Here is a 21,541-nt window from a genome sequence, read left to right as displayed (position 1 = left end):
TCTTTAAAGTGTTCAAAAGCAAAGACGTAACTTCAAGAACCAAGAAGTGCCTGACCTAAGCCTTGATATTTTTAATCGCCTCATATGCATGTGAAAGATGGACAATGAATAAAGAATATTGAAGAAGAATGGATGCCTTTGAATTATGATATTGGCGAAGAATATTGAATATACCATGGACTGTCAGATGAACCAACAAATCTGTCTTGGAAGAAGTACAGCCAGAATACTCCTTAGATGGGAGGATGCCAAGTACATACTATGTACTTTGGCCATGTTATCAGGAGGGACCAGTCCCAGGATGACATGATGCTTGGTAAAGTAGAGGGGTCAGTGACAAAGAGGAATACTCTCAATGAGATGCATTGACTCAGTGGCTGCAATAATGGTGTCGAATGTAGCAATGATTGTGAGATGACGTAGGACTGGGCAGTGTTTTGTTCTGTTGTACATAGGGTCACTTTGAGTCAAAACGAACTTGATGGCACCTAACAACAACAACAAGAGCAAGGAATACCAACAACAAGAGCAAGGAATACCAACAACCAGACCAGTTTTTGACACATCTTGATGCTTAGTTATGGTAGTAGTGGTGGGAGAGGGGGCTGGGCCTGTTTCTAACTCACTCTTCCACTAAACACAGAACCCACTGGGTCCCAATTTTATGTGGAAAAATCTTCTATTAGATCCTGCGTTTGGGGGAAGGCCCTAGACTTTTTCTCCTATGACCTGGACACTTGAGTTTGGCAAATGCCCTCAGAGCAAAAGCCATATTTAGTGTTTTCAAGATAGTTCTGGAAGGAAGGGTACTTTTTTTAGCCCAGAACCTCTGTCAGTTCTCTAGAAGGTACAGGCTGGCCAGTGTTGGGAAAAGTTAAAAACTGTTATAATCTCTATCTGCTACCTCCTTGAGCAGCTAGATGAATCTTGCCTCTTGAGAGCACTAGGTGCAGAAAGAATATTTTCTGGAAGTCAGTTCTAGATCCCTCAGCAATTTGTGTAAAGAAAACCCTATCCATGTATTTCCTGTCTTGATCTTCAGCCTACAAATCCATGCAATCACAGGTGCTTCTGAGATCATGTATCCCATCCTCATCTCTCCAATTGCTTTTTCTGTTTCCTACAAACTCCTTTGAAAAAAATAATAAATAGAAGAGCCATCTGTCTTGGAAGATAATCTGGTTACATTCTCCTCTTTCAGAAAATGCTAGAAACAGAGGCCAAATTCAAAGATACCACATCACCCGAAGCTGTATGGAGACAGGGCCAGGATTCTTGCACTTTTCACATCCCTAAAGGAGAGCCTGCCAACTTTTATTCTAGGGGACAAAGAAAAAAAACATTGCTGTCTAGTCAATTCCTACCCATAGCGACCCTATAGGATAGAGCAGAACTGCCCCCATTGGGTTTAATCTTTATGGGAGCAGACTTCTAGGAGTATTTACTTGTTTCAAATGCCTGAGCCAGTTTGTAAAATGGATCTCTGGCCTGAAGGCATTTTGAAGCATCATAGCATAAGCCAGGAGGCTGAAAAATGTGTACAAACTTACTGGGCACTGCCTTTGGCTTCCCTGAATGCAGAGTTGGCCTCAGTCTCCAGGCTGCTCACTGGAAGCTTGGAGCACCCAGCACAGGGTGGGAGAGACCATAAAGACAATGAGTTAGTGGTCCCCAAGCAAAAGAACTGACAGAGAGACACACTACTCCATCTGGTTATTCCTCAGTTTCATGTAAAGCCACCAGTGTGATTTACGATTAGTATCTGATTCTCTGTCTTTGGAGTCAGTCTTATCCAGGGGAGCCACAGGAGCTGCATGACCCAGAGACTGAAGACCCTGTCGTTCAGGCTCTCTGCTAATCAAAGAAATTTATGCAAGTTAAAAAAAAAAAAAAAAAGCCAGGCAATGTGCTTATCAACACATCTCCCGACCCTCCTCATTAGCGGTGGTTGCCAGCTCCCCTTAGACAGCCTCAGGCAACAACAATAGAGCTAAACACATTTTCAAATTCAATGTCAGGTCTGCAAAGGGCCGGGGCTCTGGGCATGCTCTGTGGACAAGCCAGAAGGCAGCCCTCTCCTTTGTTTCTAGCCTGCCCCCCCCACCCCCCATGTTTTCAACAAGACAAAGCTGGTCAATAAACTCTAGTTGCCTGATGGAAAGTAAAAGGCATAAAGGCTGAAGAGTATTTAGGAGATTAAAGGATCGGCTAATGCTTGTTGTTGCTGTTAACCCATTGCCGTGGAGTTGATTCTGATTCATAGCGACCCTATAGGATAGAACAGAGTAGAACTGCCCCACGGGGTTTCCAAGGCTGTAAATCTTTACAGAAGCAGACTGCCGCTTCTTTCTCTCTCCCAGTAGCTGGTGGGTTCGAACCTGCCCAACTCATGGCGACCCCATGCACAACTGAATGAAATGCCTACTGATTCCGTGCCATCCCCATGATCGGTTGGGGATGGAACTATTGTGATCTGTAGGGATTTCACTGGCTGATTTTTAGAAGTAGATTGCCAGTCCTTTCTTCCTAGTCCATCTTAGTCTGCAAGCTCTGGCAATATCTGTTCAATACACAAGCCTCCATGACAGATGGGTTGTGGCTGCGTATGACATCCATTGGCCGGAAATCGATCTCGGGTCTCCTTCATGGAAGGAGAGAATTCTACCACTGAAGCATCACTGTCCTCAGTTAACGCTTAGGAGAATGTTTAAGCCAAGAGAGTCCTTCTATTCCTGAAGGTGGTCACTTGGAGCTTAAGCTTAAGTTGAATAGGAGGCCCATGGGTCTAAAAAACTTTTCAAATCCTGTTGAATAAATGGACTACAAACACGTGTGACAATGGATGATAGAATAAAATGCTTTCTGTCCCTTCCTCTTCTGAAACTCACAGAAAGTGATATCTACAACCTCTAAGCCATTCAGAAGAATATCTGGATGTGATTGAGGAAGAGTAACAAGGGTAAGGAATCGCAACAACCAGACCAGTTCTTGACAGTTGGTAAATGTTGCCTCAGTAAATGAATGATCAAAGCATAAGCGCTCCAGACCTAAGCCGGATGCTAACATCTCTGAAAGTAAGTGAAAAATTGTATAATATCTGACCAAGAATGCTGTAGCTGAAACAACTTACCAACCTACTGCTGTTGAGTCCATTCTAACTCATAGCTATCCTATAGGACAGAATAGAAATGCCCCACAGGGTTTCCAAGGAGTGGCTGATGGATTTGAACTGCAGACCTTTTGATTAGTGGCTAAGTTTCTAACCACTGTGCCACCAGGGTCCCTAGAGAGGACACAGGAAGAAGAAGGACCATCTCTATGATTGTTGTTACTGTTGTTGTTATGTGCTGCTAAGTCAATTCTGACTGACAAAGACCCTATAGGACAGAGTGAAACTGCCCCACCGGGTTTCCTAGGCTGGAATCTGCTGGAGCAGATTGCCAGGCCTTTTGTCCCACAGAGCCGCCGGTGGGTTCATATCACTGATCTTTCAGTTAGCAGCCGAGTGCATTAACCATCGTGCCACGAGGGCTCTGTGGTGGTATTCTAAAAGTTCCTCATTCCAAAATGGCAGGCAATGCGTGGGTGTCCTAGGATAGATTCCTAGGACATCCATATATTCCGAGGCCCCTCTCCCAAGCCCTGCTCGCTGCAAAAAGAGAGAAAAACCCAAAGCTTAAAGAAGACAGGGCTTCAGAGCAGAGAGCACAACAAACGTGTGCAGAGAATCTAGATAATTAGGAATGATTACGAAAGCGATGCTTCATAACCTAAGGACATGATTAAAGCAGTGCTTAGAGGAAACCTGTTAGGCTTAAGTACTTAGCATTAATAAATGAAAAATAATCACAATACTGCATTCATCACTCAACTCAAAAACTTTGAAAAATGCAAGATAATTACAGGATGCAAAAGGAAGATATAAACAATGCTGAGAGTTGCAATGAGTAAACGAAAAAGAAAACAGAAATTTGGCAGAAAAAATAAATGAGTCCAAGATTTGGTGCTTTTAAATAAAATGGATAAACCATGAATACCTAAACAAAAACTGACAGACAACATAAAAATACTAATATCAAAAAGGAAAATGGGAAAAAACACAATGATGGAAAAAAAATTGAACAAAAATTAAGCAAGCAGATGTGAAATTGATATGTTGTCTAAATGCCAGGCCCAGATAATTTCACAAATGTCTTTTTTTTTTTAATCTTTGAGAAATAGACCATTCCAAAACTTTTAACTCTTTTCTAAAGACTATAAAGCCTTCCAGTGTTTCCTGTAAAGCCAACATCACACTGGTAGCAAAACTTGGTGATGGTGTATCATGCTGTTAGGGATTGAATTGTATCCCCCCAAAATATGCATTGGAATCCTAATCCCTATACCTGTGGAGTCATGTAATGTAATCACTTTCCGTAATGCAATCTAGTGTTATGTTAAGGACCCCACGGCAGTGTAGGGTGTATTCTAAACCTAATCACTTCTGAGTTATAAAAAGAGCAGATAGGTGAGGACAGATGGGGGAAGACAGATGCCACGTGTGGATTGCCAATGAGCCAAGGAACACTGGGTCTTCCCCTAAAGCTGATACCCTGAGTCCAGACTTAGAGCCTCCTGAACTATGAGAAAATAAACTTCTGTTCTTTAAAGCCCCTACTTGTGGTATTTCTGTTTTAGCAGCACTAGGAAGCTCAGAGACATGCACATACAAAGCTCTCAAAAGTTTATTAAATCTAATGCAAAAATCTTAAATAAAATATTGATACATTAGGGCTTTCTTTTTGCAATTAACACACATTCTGAGCTCCTTAATCAGAGGGGAAAAAGGAAGCTCTATTAGAAAAGAAATACCTAATTAACATATTTCAACAATACAGAAGGGTGTATAAGAAAATTGATTTTTGATCATTGTCTTGGAACCAACTCAGTGCTAGAACCCCCCAGGTAAAAGAATATTGAAGAAGAATCAAGGCTTTCCAAGCTGCAGAAAAGATGGTGGCAGAGGTGGCTCAGGGGCTCTCTTCTTTCTCTAATGTCACTTCTTTTTGTGGAAGTGAATGGTCTGTTTGGGTAAGTTCTTCAGAAAGGTTGATGTGAGCCTGCGAATAAGGTTGCACTTCCTGTCCAAAGTTCCAGTAGGTTCTGAAGAGAGCCACTGAGAAGGCCAACCTGGTGAGACAAGAGAAGCAGGATTCGAGCTCTGAAGAGAGCAGCACAGAGAGATGAGTTACATCCTTCAGAAGAACAAAAATGGAGGTGTGTGAGGGGGAAGTGAAGACAACAGCAAAGAGAAGGTTTATGATGTTCTTGACTTGGAACAGATTAGTAGCATCAACCATAAAGAAACTCAGTGATGACTGGTGGTTGTTGACAAGCCCAACACCAGTAAGAGATTAGAGCTGAAGTCATTAAAAAGTCTCTGAGGAAGCTTAGCTGACTGTGCCCTATCTAATCCTCTTAGGCAAACAGGCCATCTCACCAGCCTTGGACACAGGCTCATGCTGTTTCTGGCCTGAAATGCTGCCTGGCTTGGGGCATTAGACCTACTATTCTGTGAGAACTGGGAGTGTGTATATGAGTCGGTCTGTGAGGCATGGAATGCCAATTTGCTAATGGCACAAAGTCTTCCACGTAACCCTGGAAATGCGCACAGGGAAAAAAAAATCTTCAAGATAAGTACTAAGCGTGGCTTCATAGGAGTCAAGAAAGAAATCATGACTTTTAGCACTTGAGCCTTCAATTTGACTTTCCTGGGCAGACCAGGCCCCTGAGGGAGCATAACCTGTGTGATCTGAGATTGAAACTGGCCTTTGCAGGGAACATGGCTGGAAGCTAGAATGCCCAGAGGCACTCCAGAGCCACCCTTCTTCTTTCCACAGAGATTCCCAGTGTTAAGCTCAAGGAACAACAGCAATTTCAGACGATGGGGTGAAATCAGTGTGGATCTGAGATAAGACTTTCAGTTGATAGAGTACATTAAGATCTACCTCTGAGTAATTTCTTTCCTGACTAGCCGTGACAAAGAAGGAACAAAGGCCAGTGTTAAATTTTGTTGCAATCTCAAAAGCTCTGCAACCAGTGTATTTCTTTTTTAAGTGTAGGCTCACCTGTGACAAAGAGGGGTGTCATATCCAAAGTATAGAAGGGTCTCTGTTCTGGATTTGCCACCAGAAAGTATAAAGCAGTGTTGTACACCAAAAAGAATCTAATAATCAAGATATATGTAAAGCCTCAACAACTCAACAATGAAAAGACAATCCAATCAAAAAATGGGCAACAGACTCGAAACGACAAAAAAACTCAATCAAAAAATCGGCAAAAAGACTTGAATAGACATTTCACCAAAGAGGATATTCAAATGGCCAACAAGCACATTAAAAAATTTTCAACATCATTAGCCATCAGAGTGATGCAAATCAAAATCACAGTGAGGTACCACTTCACTCCCACTAGGATGGCTAAGATAAAAAAAGAGAAAAGAACAAATGTTGGGAAGGATATGGGGAAATTGGAACACTTTTCCATTGCTGGTGGTAATGCAAAATGGTACAGCTGTTGTGGAAAACAGTGTGGCAGTTCCTCAAAAAACTAAAAAGAGTACTACCATATGACCCAGCAATTCCACTCCTGGGAATATACAAAACGGACTTGAAAGCACCAGCGTGAACAGACATGTGTACACAAATGTTCATTACAGCATTATTCACAACCTAAATGCCCATCAGTAGATGAATGGATAAGCAAAATGTGGTACATACAGATGATAGAATACTACTCAGCCAGAAGGAGGAATGAAGTCTTGATATATGCCACAACACCAATGGAGTTTGAAGACATTATGCTGAGTGAAATAAGTCAATCACAAAAGGACAAACATTGCATGACCTTACTTATATAAAAAGACAAGAACAAGCAAATGCATAGAGGACCAAATTTTATTAGTGGTCACCAGGGATAAGAACGAGGGGAAAAGAGGGGGGTGGTTATTGCTTTATGGGGCATTGAGTTTCAGTTTATGTGACTTAAAAATTGCGTTGATTAAGTGTAAGGGTTGCTCAGTTGATTATTCAAATTGGCCAATGTTGTGTGGCAGATATATTTACAACAACAAAAAGAGTAGCTGTTGAGGCTGCTTATGCACAACCAAACACCTCATGGGATTTGATGTCTTGGTTTGGAGGTTTAGGGTCATGGGACATCCCAGTTGATTGGCCTAATATCATGTTTACTGCTTCTGTTCTACCTCCTACTCCATTGGTAAGAGTCTAGGGTCTTAAAAGCTTACAAGTGGCCATCCAAGTTATAACAATTTGTCTCTATTCACCTGGAGCAACAGAGGAAAAGGAGAGTGAGGAATAGGAGGAAGAAATAAAGTGTGTGGCTAGTTGCCTCCATAAACAACTGCCTCTTTTGCCATGAGAGCCAAAGAACTGGATGGTGCCTGGCTATCATTACTGAACATTTTGATCAAAGATTCTACAGAAGAATCCTGATCAAAAGGAGAAAAACGCAGAACAGAATTTAAGTTTTCATGGAATCCAGGCTTTCTGGAGCCACTGAGGCCGTATGAATCCCTGAATCTATTGCCCCGAGATAGTCTTTGAATCTTAAACCAAAAATATTGCCCTGAGATAGTCTTTACACCTTAATGTCTTCTTTAAACCAAACAACAGTTTAGCTTAATTAGTCAAGAAGGTCTGCCTTGAGCATTGGGCTCTTTTAAGAACTATCTATATGAGATCAAATGGACAACACCAACTCAAACAATTCAGAAAAGGAGGGTGTCTTAGGCTGGGTTCTCTAGACAAGCAAAATCAGTAAAGCCTATGAATATATATACCCATTGCTATCAAGTTGATTCTGACTCATAGCAACCCTATAGGACAGAGTAGAACTGCCCCATAGGGTTTCCAACGAGTGGCTGGTGGATTCAAACTGCAGACCTTTTGGTTAGCAGCCGAACATTTAACCACTGCACCACCAGGGTTCCATAATTATATGTATATATGGAGAGAGAGAGAGAGAGATTTATATCAAGAAAATGGCTCTCTTGGTTGTAGAGACTAGAACGTCCCAAGTCCGTGGGTCAGGCTGGAGGCTTCTCCTGATTCATGTAGCTGCAGGGGCTGGCAAACCCAAGAATGGCAGGTCGGGGAGCAAAGCTTTTGCTCACAGGCTGCGAAGATCGTTGAATTCCAAGATCAGTAGGCAAGACCTCAGGTAAGCTACTAGCTCAAGTCCAAAGAACTGAAGGTCCAACAAACAGGAGCCAGCTACAGGATTCAGAGTGAGCAAAAACCAAGAGCCTTGCCAGAATGCTCACTTATATTTGACCCAGATCACACACCCAAGGAAATTCCTTTCAACTGATTGGCTACTCACAGCACATTCCATCATGGGGGTGATCATAACGTCATACGACTGCCAAACCACTGAGAATCATGGCCCAGCCAAGTTGACACACAATCTTAATCACCACAGAGAATGAGTATGGTTGCACAATTTGGAGAATACAAAAATTGTTTAATTGGTGTATGCTCTACTGTGTATATTCTCAACAACAAGAAAAAATAAAATAAATAAACAGTGCTACCCAACAGAAAACCAAACAGTTTATGCTCCTTTACTAATCAAAAGATTGGTATTTCAAACCCACCCAGCAATTCTGTAAAGATTACAGCCAAGAAAATTCTATGGAACTCAGTTCTACTCTGACATGCCTGGGCTCGCCATGACTTGAAGCTGACTTGACAGCAACAGGTTTGGTTTTTTGGTTTATCCAAACAGAACAGAAATATGATGCCTCGTATGTAGTTGTAATATTTTTAGCAGCTGCATTAAAAAAGTAAAAGGAACAGAAGGAATTAATGTTAATAATATATTTGTTTAATCAAAATATTATCACTTCAACATGTATTTAATATAAAAACATACTAAACAAACGGTTTACCTTTTTTTTTCATATTAAGTCTTTTAAATTCAGCACATCTCAGTTGAGTCTAGCCATTTTTGAAGTACTCAGTTGCCACATGTGGCTAGTGGCTACCATATTGAGCATAAGGGATTCTATCATATGGTCCCTGGCCTCTGGTAGTTTATAAACTTGCACACTTAGCCTGTATTCAACAAAGTGGGGTTGGGAAGGATGGACAGATTTACCTATTAAGACCACACTGGAGGGAACTGGGACCCTCTCTAGAGTTTAGTGCCAGTTACTAATGCCAGGCAGGTCTTACATGACTCCCCCCTTTTCTCAGGTTCTGGTTAGCTAATAGCCTTGCCATTCAGCCAAACCAATCAGAGCTAACCCCATACAGCCCCAAAAAGAGAAACTAAGGGTCCAATTGCTGTTGTTGTCAGGTGTCATTGAGTTGTTTCTGGCTCATAGCAACCCTAAGTACAACTGAACAAAATGTCACCCAGTCTTGCGCCATCCTCCCAATCATTGTTATGCTTCAGCCTATTGTTGCAGCCACTGTGTCAATCCGTCTTATTGAGGGTCTTCCTCTTTTTCAATGACCCTCTATTTTACCAAGCATGATGTCTGTCATGGATTGAATTATATCCCCCCCAAAATGTGTGTATCAACTTGGTTTGGTCGTGATTCCCAGTATTGTGTGGTTGTCCTCCATTTTGTGACTGTAATTTTATGTTAAGAAGATTAGGGTGGGGTTGTAACACCACCCTTACTCAGGTCATCTCCCCTATCCAGTGTAAAGGGAGTTTCTCTGGGGTGTGGCCTGCACTACCTTTTATCTCTCAAGAGTGGTGGGGACCTCATACCACCAAGAAAGCAGCACCAGGAGCAGAGCGTGTCCTTTGTGCCTGAGAAGCTTCTTGACCATGGGAAGATCTAGGACAAGGACCTTCCTCCAGAGCCAATAAAGAGAGAAACCCTTCCCTGGAGCTGAGACCCTGAATTTGGACTTGTAACCTCCTAGACTGTGAGAGAATAAATTTCTCTTTGTTAAAGCCATCCACTTGTGGTATGTCTGTTATGGCAGCACTAGGTGACTAAGACAGTGTCCTTCATAAGGAACTGGTCCCTCCTGATAACATGTCCAAAGTATAAGAGACAAAGTCTTGCCATCCTTGTTCCATGAGAGATTTGTTCATTCTTTTGGCAGTCGATGCTATATTCAGTACTTTTTGCCAATGCCATAATTCAAAGGTGTCAGTTCTTTCTTGGTCTTCGTTACTCAAGGTCCAGCTTTCGCATGCACACAATGCAATTGAAAACACCATAGCAGATCCAATTGGGCCAACTCAAATTCACATAACTTCCATTACAGTATTTGAAAGTCTCCATTCCCCATAATTTTAGGGGACAGTACGAGGTAAGGAAAGAATGAGACCCACGCAGTGGATGAACTCGGTAGATTTATTTAACCCAAGGATACACGTGAACACTTATTTAGGACCACGGCCACTTCCACGACTAGTTCAGCTACACTGTTCTTGCTACTCCTGAACAGAGGTTTGACTGACACCCCCATGGTTTAGGGATAATCTTTAAAGTGCCTGCTCTACTTCACCCCTTTATGTGCAGCTAGGCCCCCCACAAGCCAGGTTCAGCTGGCACACCTAAGCCATCACTGGCTCTAATGCCTTGTCTGGGTGTTTGTCCAGTGTGGGCCTCCCACTTATGCCCAAACCTGCTGATCCCCAGTCTCTAATCCAGGGCTCAATACCTCCATTTTTCCTACCTACTTTTGGATCTCTTCAGATGCTCTTGTCTGGTTCACTGACCTTAGCTTCTTACTGCTGGCTGTCTTGATTCTGCAGCCTCTCAAGTTTGGGAAGACTATCCCCAGATCTTCCCTGCCCTCCCCTACTGTCTCCCTGCCAGTAAAGGGCCACTTGGGGTAGTGAATTCTGGGGCTAATCCCTGCCTCCAAATCCTGAGAAGTGGGATCTAGTAATCCCGGTCCTAGCCCAGGTCCTCTCTGCCCTGTCATCCTGCTCTATCTCCAGCCCCTCTTCTCAAATCCCCCCAGGCTGGTTGTCTCTTTCCATTTCCAAGCTAACATGCTAATCATAGAACACTCAACTTCTGAACCTGCAAATTCTCAGTTTATTGCTTAAAAAGTGTTGATGTCCAACATTGATGTTGCTCAAACCCACGCAACGCAAGAATTTTTTTCTCCACAGGTGTTAGATACTCTATCAGAGCACCATGTAATGACTTTCTTTGCAACTCTTGTCCCCCACCCACTAATGCCAATACATGAATGGAATAAATGCTCCCCAGAAGATTTTCAAACGCCCTATTTCTCTGCGATCTTTTCCCTGTTTCCTACTATCAAAATCTCTACCGCTTTTGAATTCAGATGCTCTACATCTACAGAGCTCTGTAACCCAAGGAGTTGTTAGCCTGAAAGTGTGCTTAATTCTTTCATTGACTGTTCTTGAAGGTTGCATTAGTGGAATGTTTGGCCCCGTGGAAGGAGTCCAAGTTAATGGTAGAGTTGGACGTCTCCAGAGGGAGTTGGGCATTTGACCTGGGCAGTAAACCATGTCACCTCTTTTCAACATATCCAGGGACAGACAGCAGGTTGTCTTTGAGGGCTGCTCCATAGCAGTGCTGGTGGCCAACTTGACATCCTGGGAGTGTGCCCCCTTTCTGTTCAGTGGCAGTCACATGCTCAGCTTTCTGCAGGGATCTGGAGCAGTGGCTTCATTGTGTTTGGCTAGAGTTGCTCACCTGTTAGTAAAATAAGAGTGGCCAAGGGGCACACAAAACGATTACATGGCATATCTCATATGCAGCTGTTTGAGTACAAGCAAAGGCCAACCATGGAGCAGAAAACCAGTGCAGACACCAGAATGGAATTCCATCCAGCAAGTGAGGCATTGGAAATCCCGGTGGTGTAGTGGTTAAGTGCTACAGCTGCCAACCAAAAGGTCAGCAGTTCGAATCCTCCAGGCACTCCTTGGAAACTCTATGGGGCAGTTCTACTCTGTCCTATAGGGTCGCTATGTGTTGGAATTGACTTGACGACAATGGGTTTGGTTTGGGTTTTTGGCTTAGTGAGGCATTGTTGGTTCAGTGGTAGAATTCCCAGTCTGCAGACTGGAAACCTGATTCGATTCCTGGCCAAGGTACCTCATGAGAAGCCGCCACCTGTCAGTGGAGGCTTGTGTGTTGCTATAGTGCTCAACAGGTTTTAGTGGTACTTCCAGACTAAGACAGACTAGGAAGAAAGACCTGGTGATCTAGGGCCCTTCCTATTGTCTGCATCCAGTGCTGTGTTTATGACAATGTGGGATACTTATTGTTATTGAGTCCCATCGGAGATGAGGGGTTGATAGGCACTAATTTGTTCATTGGCATGAGTGGAGTTGCTCAGATATATCTGTACCTTCCAGGGTGACTGTTCTGTTGGGTTTCCTGAGCATAAACATGAGGGGAGGGGGTCTTAGTTTCTTAGTGCTGCTGTAACAGAAATACCACAAGAGGGTGGCCTTCACAAACAGAAATTTATTCTCTCACAGTCTAGAATGCTAGAAGTTTGGATTCAGGGTGCCGGCTCTAGGGGTTAACTCTCTCTTTGTTGGCTCTGGGGGAAGGTCCTCGTCTCTTTTCAGCCTCTGTTCCTCAGCTCCGTGGGGATCTTCCCCTCCATTTGTGCTTGCCTCTCTGTGCCTAACCTGCTCTTTTTATATCTCAGAGGTGATTGGCTTAAAACACACCCTACACCAATATGGCTTCATTGACATAACAAAGAATGTCCCAGGTAGGATTACATCCATTAAGTATAACTCATTGCTGTCCAGTCGATTCTGACTCAAAGTGACCCTATAGGAAACAGTAGAACTGCTCCACAGGTTTTCCAAGGAGCACCTGGTGGATTTGAACTGCAGACCTTTTGGTTAGCAGCCGTAGCTCTTAACCACTATGCCACCAGGATTTCCTCCATTAAGAACAGAAGTTAGGATTTACAACACATATTTTGGGGGACACAATTCAATCCGTAACAGGAGGGAAAAGAGTTCTACTGTTAACTGCATTGCAGAAAAGCACCACAGGTTTTGATGTCATTTTTTGCCAACTGAAGAAACACTTTAAAGACAGAAACGCCAAAAAAAAAAAAAAGAAAGATAGAAACCCTGAGACGTTGTACTGAACTGAGCCAGGGGAGCTTTGGCCGAAATGTCCCCAGTTTCCACTAGGGGGAGATTTCAATGCAGCACCAGACACAGGAGCCAGGAGGAGCTGTTACTGAAGAGACTGGACTGGGAAGAAATTGAATTTTTGTATGCATGCCTTCTAACTGGAAACATACCTCTTTTCTATATTTTGGCTTCAACAGGATTTTGCAGTTAAATTTAATTTTGGTACCGTCAGAATAGATGTTACAGCTCCCATTTTTATAATCCAAAACACTTGAACACTTTCTCTGCAGCACAGGGCATTTTTTGTTTTTCTTCTTTCCACTCTCAAATAGTACATATTATGTTCTCTTTTTATGGCACTGAGCCAGGCACCATACAAAGTCAATTGAGTAGAGGGGATTCTTCCTGGTTAGTGCTGGCTAGCTCAGTGTCAGCTTCGCCGGGGCCCTATGTCTACCTGGACCCCTGACAAGTGTGGCCTTCTAATTCAGTTGGATGAGTGTCACTAAGCCAACTTAATGTCAAATCTACTTTGTTCTTTTACCACATTCCTTTTATTAAATATAGTTAAGAAGAAATTGTATCATGTTTGCTTTCTGAACAATGTTTTTTCCAGTTGAAAAACAGTGAGTAAAAAGTATTTGTTTCTCGGGCAGTGACATGGAAATGTCCAGTTCAATGGAGGGAGTGCTGGGCAATAAGAAAATCATCGGTTCAGCAGTCAGTGTTGTGTTTAAATCCCTGCAATGCTACTTATTTACCATATTTTACTTAAATAACGTGTGTCTTCTAAGCTTGTTTCCCAATCGCGCTCTCCCTCCTTGAGCTATTTTCATAAGCACTGCTATGCCAAATTTTTTTACACATTGCTGTAAAAAAAAATTGACATAACGTGCTTACAAAAATACCTCTTGAAGGGGAGGGTGCAATTGGTAAACAAACGTAGAAGGCGTGCGTTATTTCTGTAAAAATACAGTATTTGTCAAAGGTTCTCAGTCTAACGTAACCCCTCAGGCTTCAGTTTCCATCAATTCGATAGGAATACTAATGCTCACTTCCTCAGATTTTTATGAGTAGGAATAAAAAGATGCAGGTGGACGGACACATTGTAGGCATACAATACATTGCTTTTTCCCTTTGGTCAAGAATCCTCTTTGGCATTGATCAGTTTTAAAGACAGACTCTCTCTAATGTGTGTGTTTGATTTTTTTCCCCTCAAGTTCATATTCATTCTCTTGATCAGTGTGAGATAAAGAAGTCCTATCATAGTTGTTGTTGGGTGCTGTCGAGTTGATTTCCGACTCATAGCAACCCCATGTGACAGAGTAGAACTCCACCATATGGTTTTCTAGGCAAAATCTTTACGGTTCCCTGTGAAGCTGCCAGAAATTCAAGCCTGATTCAGAAAAGGATGTGGAATGAAGGATATCATTGCTGATGTCAAATAGACCTTGGCTGAAAACAGAGAATACCAGAAAGATGCTTACCTGCGTTTTATTGACTATGCAAAGGCATTCAACTGTGTGAATCATAACAAATTGTAAGTACTATTGCAAAGAATGTGGATTCCAGAACCCTTCATTTTGCTCATGTAGAACTTGTACATAGACCAAGAGGCAGTTGTTCAAAAAGAACAAGGGGATCCTACGTGGTTTAAAATCAGGAAAGGTATGTGTCAGGGTTGTGTCCTTTCACCATACTTATTCAATCCGTATGCTGAGTAAATAATCTGAGAAGCTGGACTATATGAAGGGATTGGAGAGGAAGACTCATTAATAACCAGCGTTATGCAGATGACACAACCTGGCTTGCTGAAGGTGAAGAAGATCCAAAGCCCTTACTGATGAAAATCAAAGACTACAGCCGTCAGTATGGATTACACCTTAACATAAAGAAAACAAGAATCCCCACAGCTGGACCAATAAGCACATCACGATAAACGGAGAAAAGATGGACATTGTCAAGGATTTCATTTTACTTGGATCCACAATCAACAGCCATGGAAGCAGCAATCGAGAAATCAGAGGACGTATTGTATTGGGCATATCTACTCCAAAAGATCTCTTTAAAGTGTTAAGAATCAAAGATATGACCTTGAGGACAAGGTGAGTAGAGGACTGACCCAAGCATGATATTTTCAATCACCTCATATGCATGCAAAAGCTGGACAATGAGTAAGGACGACTGAAGAAGATCTGATGCATCTGAATAAGGGTGTTGGCAAAGAACCTTGAATACACTACAGACTGCCAGAAGAACGAATAAATCTGTCTTGGAAGAAGTACAGCCAGAGTGCTACTTGGAAGAGAGGGTGGTGAGACTTCTCTCATGTACTTTGGACATGTTATCAGGAGGGATCAGTCCCTGGAGAAGGACTTCATGCTTGGTAGAGTAGAGGGTCAAAGAAAAAGGGGGAAGACCCTCAACGAGATGGATTAACACAGTGGCTGCAACAATGGCCTCAAACATGACAAAGATTGTAAGGATGGGGCAGGACCCGGCAGTGTTGTACATAGGCTCACTATGAGCTGAAACAAACTATACATACCGAACAATAACAACAACAATCTCCTGGGGAGCCACCAGATGGAATCAAACTGCCAACCTTTCAGATAGCCTCTAAGCACTTAACCATTGCACCACCAGGGCTCCTCAAGGAAGTCCTAGGCTAGAGAATTGGGGAGCAGACCAATAGAAAAGAGAAAAAAACAACTTTTTAGGAACACAAAACATGATTTAATTATAATCAAAGTTGATTAAAACTGCTTCCTAAACCAGATGGAAAACAATCCACTTCGTCTGCCAGAATGCACCCTAATACCTTTCTGCCTGTCCACTGCTCATCAGACGTGCTTCAGATCCCACCCCCATCCCCGCAAGGATGCCTTTTACTCTCTGTTAATTTAGGATCTTCTCCTGATCCCAAGATCATTGATGTTGCAGTGCTTTGGCATATCCATTATACCCATTGTCGTCAAGTCGATTCTGACTCATAGTGACCCTATAGGACACAGTAGAACTGCCCCATAGGGTTTCCAAGGAGTGCCTGGTAGATTTGAACTGCTGACCTTTAGGTTAGCAGCTGCAAGTCTTAACCACTATATCACCAGGGTTTCCGATGCTTTGGTAGATGGTAGTAAATTGACGTTCTCCTTGCGTAGAACCAATTTATAACATTACATATTTCTTTGGAAGGTGCAAGGATTTGATAAATGACTCGGTGAGCATCTGCCTCCAAGATTTCTCCTCTCTCTGGGGCATGGTTTACTGGCGCCTAGCTACAAAATCCCAAAAACAAGACAGATTTAAGATGAAGGTGTATTTCATTCTGCACTCTCAGCTTCCCAGTTGGTACAAGACATTCATCCCAATGGAACACGTTAGGTGTGGTTGGGTTGTATAGCCTTATTACCTCAGTGCAGCTATATTTTAGATAAGTGGGCTTTTGTGGGCTGGTCTGGCAACTTGGCCATCATGTATAATTTTGTAACTATGAGGAAATGAAGCCCAAATTCTAGGTGATTGGCTTACCAACTTACTTTGAGAATTACCTATTTGTGAATTGGAAACAGCCTGAACTTTTGTAAATGGACCCACGCAGAATTATGATTCAGGTAAGTAAGGGCATTTCTAAATGACAGAAGCATCCAAAGGGGATGTATCTGCCTGAGGGACCGATGCACCTCAGGAAGGCAAGCAGGGACATGCTTTGGTTCTTAGATTATGAGTCAAATTCAGAGAGCAAAGTGACTCTGAGTAACGTGCTCTGCGCTTCCAGCCAGCCCTGTGGACTAATGCCCATGTCTTAGAGAAAAGGAGAGGTAAATAACAGTGAGAAAATACTAAAGGCTATAGTACAAGGCCCAGCAGCAATGGAAAATGCCATCTGCAATGAAGGCAGTGCCATGGCAGGGATATCAGAGCCCTCGGAGTGGGGAGAGTGAGAACCAGCAACATTAGCAGCATCTTTGACATGAAAAGGTATTCAACATCATTAGCCATTAATCCAAAACCAAACTCATTGCCTTCAAGTCAATGCCAACTCATAGCGATCCTATAGGACAGAGTAGAGCTGCCCCATAGGGTTTCCAAGGAGTGGCTAGTGGATTCAAACTACCGACCTTCTGGTTTGCAGCCGTAGCTCCTAACCACTGTGCCACCAAGGAAATGTAAATTAAAATTGCAATGGGTTATTGCTACACACTTACCAGGCAGCTAAAAAACAAAACAAAGAGAAAAACAAAAACAGTGATGATGCTGGAAAAGATGCAGAGACCTCACGTATGTCTCTGATGAGAATGTAACATCATACACTGGGAGTTTCTTACAAACACAGCAATCACACTCTTGGGAATTTATACCAGAGGAATGAAATTCAGATTCGTATAAAAACCTGTAGACAAAAATTCCTAACAGCTTAATCCACAGTAGTTAAAGGCTGGAAACCACTCAAATGTCTTTCAATGGGTGAATGGCTAAACAAGCTGTGGTACATAATTCCATGGAATATTACTTGGCAATAAAATGAAACAAACTATTTAATAGATCCAACAATCTAGATCAATCTAAGGGCATTATTTTTAGTGAAAAAAGTCCATCTCAAAAGGTTACCTATTGTATGATCCCATTTGTAGAGCACTCTTGAAATGCAAAATTATAGAGCTGCATAGCAGATTAGTGGTTGCCAGAGGACAGGGATGAGGGGCTGCAAATAGAGTGTAGTGAAAGGGAGTTCCTTTGTGCCGATGGAATAGTTCTGTATCTTGATTGTGGTCAAGGCTACATGAAGCTACTCGTGGGATAACATTGCAAAAACTACACACACACAAATGAAGACATGTAAAAAAATGTTGAAAGCTGACTAAACTCTATAATCTAGTTAACAGTATTGTACCAATGTCAATTTCCTGGTTATTATCGGCTGCTAACCAAAAGGTCAGCAGTTCGAATCCAGAAGCCAGTCCTTGGAAACCCTATGGGGCAGTTCTCCTGGGTGCTATAGGTCACTATGAGTCAGAATCGACTCAATAGCAACTTTTTTTTTTACTACAGCAATTTTTTTTTTTTTTTTTTTAATGTAAGATGTTCCCACGGGAGAATTTGGGAGAAGGGTACACAAGGCTATCTGGACTACTTTGCAACTTCCTGTGAGTCTATAATTATTCTAAAATAGAAAGTTAAAACAAAAAAAGCATCAAACATCTCCAAGAAGGGTTTTAACCATGAGACTCTTCATCCTGGAGCATTGGGCAGGGCTGGTTCTGTGGAACACTACCCAGAAAAGGATGGGTCCTTTTCTGGGTAGTGTTCCACAGAACACACACTGGGAAATACAGGTCAAAGAACTGGGCTCTGAACCAGTCATGACTGCCCCAACATCCTGACATCCCAGCCCCAAACCTGTCAGGCTTCACCTCAATCCTGGGCCAAGCTTGCCTGCACCACTCTCACATTGCAGCTGAGGGAACACTCCACAGAGTCAGTTTTGCTTGAGGGAGTTTTCTAGAAAGGTGTGTCTCAGTTCATGTCTAGGTTTTGCTTGGCTCAGCCCATCATGTCAATCTTCTGCCCCAGTGTGTGTCAGTCTGTGACAAGTGCCACGCCTCATCCATGTAACTTAATGGAATGTAACACAGGCACCAGGTCAGGACAGCAGGAGCCAGGAGTCCGGAGGAAGCAGATTCATTGTTGTGATAACTGCTACTCTCAGAAGGTATTCTGATGTGAATGGAAGCCATGAACGTGTCTAGAAGAAATAAGTCATCGTCCCTAGTGGAGCAATTCCACAGTGTGCGCACTCTGGGCTGATACCTTTACCTCTGTTGACACACAGCCTAGACCAGTAGTTCAGTGTCCATGAGAATCACATGAGGAAGCTCACCATTGGTGGTCATATTGGAATCCCTGGGGGAGGGACCTTAGAACATGCATTTTGAAAAGCCTCATCACATCACACTGATGCAGGAGATTCTGGAATCACTTCCTTCTACTGTGTGACTTTCTAAAAATCACTTTGAGAGCCTCGTTACTTGCAGTTCTTATTCCCGAAGTTGCATAAGACCAACAACTGCTACCCACTCGCACTAGTACATGGATTTACTAAATGATTTTTTTTTTTAATTTCCTTGCACATCAGAAACAAATCAGTACAGATTTGTGTGTGTGTGTGTGTGTTGGAAAATGAGGGATACTAATTTTTTCCAAACGTGGTACTTCTTCTAGGGAAGAATAGAACTTGTTGGAACCTCAACAGCGTTTGTGGTGTTCCCAGGGCTCTAGGAAGTGAGAAGACTTTTGCTTTCTTTTGATTGTTTGGCTTAATTGTGGTTGAGGAATCATTAGGGATAGTTTGAACATTACCTTTATGAGCTCTGCAAAATGGTGCTTTTGAAAGCTATTTTTTTTAATGGATGGAAAATAAAAACTAACAAATGACCCTCATAGACTTGTAACTTGTTTGCTGTTGGATATTTTGGTTTATCTTTAGAAGCCCCACTGGAGTCACAACAAAAGTACCAAGCAGCTTTATGAAAATGAACCAAGTCTCACTTAGCGATTGGAAGTAACATAACAGAGATGGCCCCAGGAATGCACGACCCCGGACGTGACTCCGACGCCTTGCTGAGCTTCCTTGATGTTACAGCGGTGGTCCGTATCACCCTTGTGTTTTCTGTAGTGATAGTGAACAACACAACGGAATCTAAGAAAAAGTATTAAAGGTTTTCAAAGCTCTTCCAACTACCATTTGCCAACAAGCAGTTCCTGTTTCTCTGGCTTGAGGTCTAGATGGACGGTCTCCAGAATGGGGTGTCTAGCACTCATCCATTGGGGTGCAGAAGAAAATGTTAGAACTTTCATTTGTACTTAGTGTCTCTAAAAAATAAAGAAAATTAACTTTACTAATAGGAATAGATATCTTGAAATTGGCACCCTCATTTAGTTTACATGTCACAAACACAGGCATGGAGTCCCTGTAGTAGTCTCAGTAGAGAATAGGGAGGTTGATGGCAGCCCCTTACTCAACCAGGAGCTGTCAGGTTATTGAAAGAGATTGGAGCAGGCGTGTTCCTGGTTATGTGGACATATGGATCATGTTATCTAGATTTGGAGTCCCTGAATGGTGCCAAGCGTTCATGTGCTTGGCAGCTAGCCAAAAGGTTGGTGATTTCAAGCTCACCCAAAGGTGCCCTGGAAGAAAGGCTTGGTAACCTACTTTTAAAAAATCAGCCACTGGAAACCCTATGGTGCACAGTTTTACTCTGATACATATGGGGTCACCATGAGTCAGAATCTACTTCACAGCAATTGGTGGAGGTGGTCTCTAGAGCCCCGGTGGCACAGTGGTTAAGAGTTCAGGTTGCTAACTAAAAGGTCGGCAGTTCAAATCCACCAGCCGCTACTTAGAAACCCTATGGAACCGACTCGATGGCATACAACAACAACCCTCACAAAATGTACACATGACTTAAAACAATGCCATCAAGGAAACTGACAATTGAAAATGATAATGCAAACAAAGAGAACATCAAGAAAATGGAAGCTCTGACATGTCTTCTTCTCCCTGGGTGAGCTCTTCTTCCACCCCTATCAAGAAGTATTTTAAAAATTAGACATGGCCTATCTTGGAAACCCTGGCGGCACAGTGGTTAAGAGCTATGGCTGCTAACCAAAAGGTCGGCAGTTTGAATCCCCCAGCTGCTCCTTGGAAACCCTACGGGGCAGTTCTACTCTGTCCTATAGGGTCTCTATGAGTCGACAGCAATGGGTTTGGTTTTTGGTTTGGTATCAGATCTGAAAAGAAGTTGGCCAACCCGTGAGAAAGTAAATGCTTTTCGAAAGAATGAATGCTACAAAAAGAGTAATTGGAAAGTGGTTTGTTTGGAAACATTTTCACGTTTGTGTGATTTTTGTTTTTATCAGAAACAATGGCTCTGCGTCACCGATAAAAACCATTACCGCTGTACTTAAACGATTTAAAAATCAGTTGACAATTCTTGTGAACAAAGAGTTTTAGTGCATTTTGAACCTGTTTGTTAAAAATACAAAAATGAAACACCTAGTAATTAGTTAGGAGGAGCAACTGATTGAGAAGATGAAATTTGCCAGCAGGATTTCAACAAAAACCTTTGCGTCATCAGTAAAGCAGAATGAAAATGAGTAGCCAAGCGGGAACGTCTTCCAACTGTGCCTGTTTGTGGTGGATCTTGTTCAGCTGCAACAGCCCATAAAGCCAAGTATAAAAAAGAGAAAGGGGAGAAGGAAAGAAAGCCAAAGCTCTACCCTGAATTAGAAAATTAGAATGACAAAGCGTTAAATCAGTATTTTTTTAAAATAATGAAGCACATTCAATCATACCATTCTCATTAAAAATCATTATTAGTAAGTTTCATAATGATAGAAAAGCTTTGTTAACTTGTTATTAAGT

The sequence above is a fragment of the Elephas maximus genome, chromosome 22, assembly GCF_024166365.1.
Source record: "Elephas maximus indicus isolate mEleMax1 chromosome 22, mEleMax1 primary haplotype, whole genome shotgun sequence".
Lineage (NCBI taxonomy): Eukaryota > Metazoa > Chordata > Mammalia > Proboscidea > Elephantidae > Elephas > Elephas maximus.
This window is presented reverse-complemented; position numbering follows the sequence as displayed.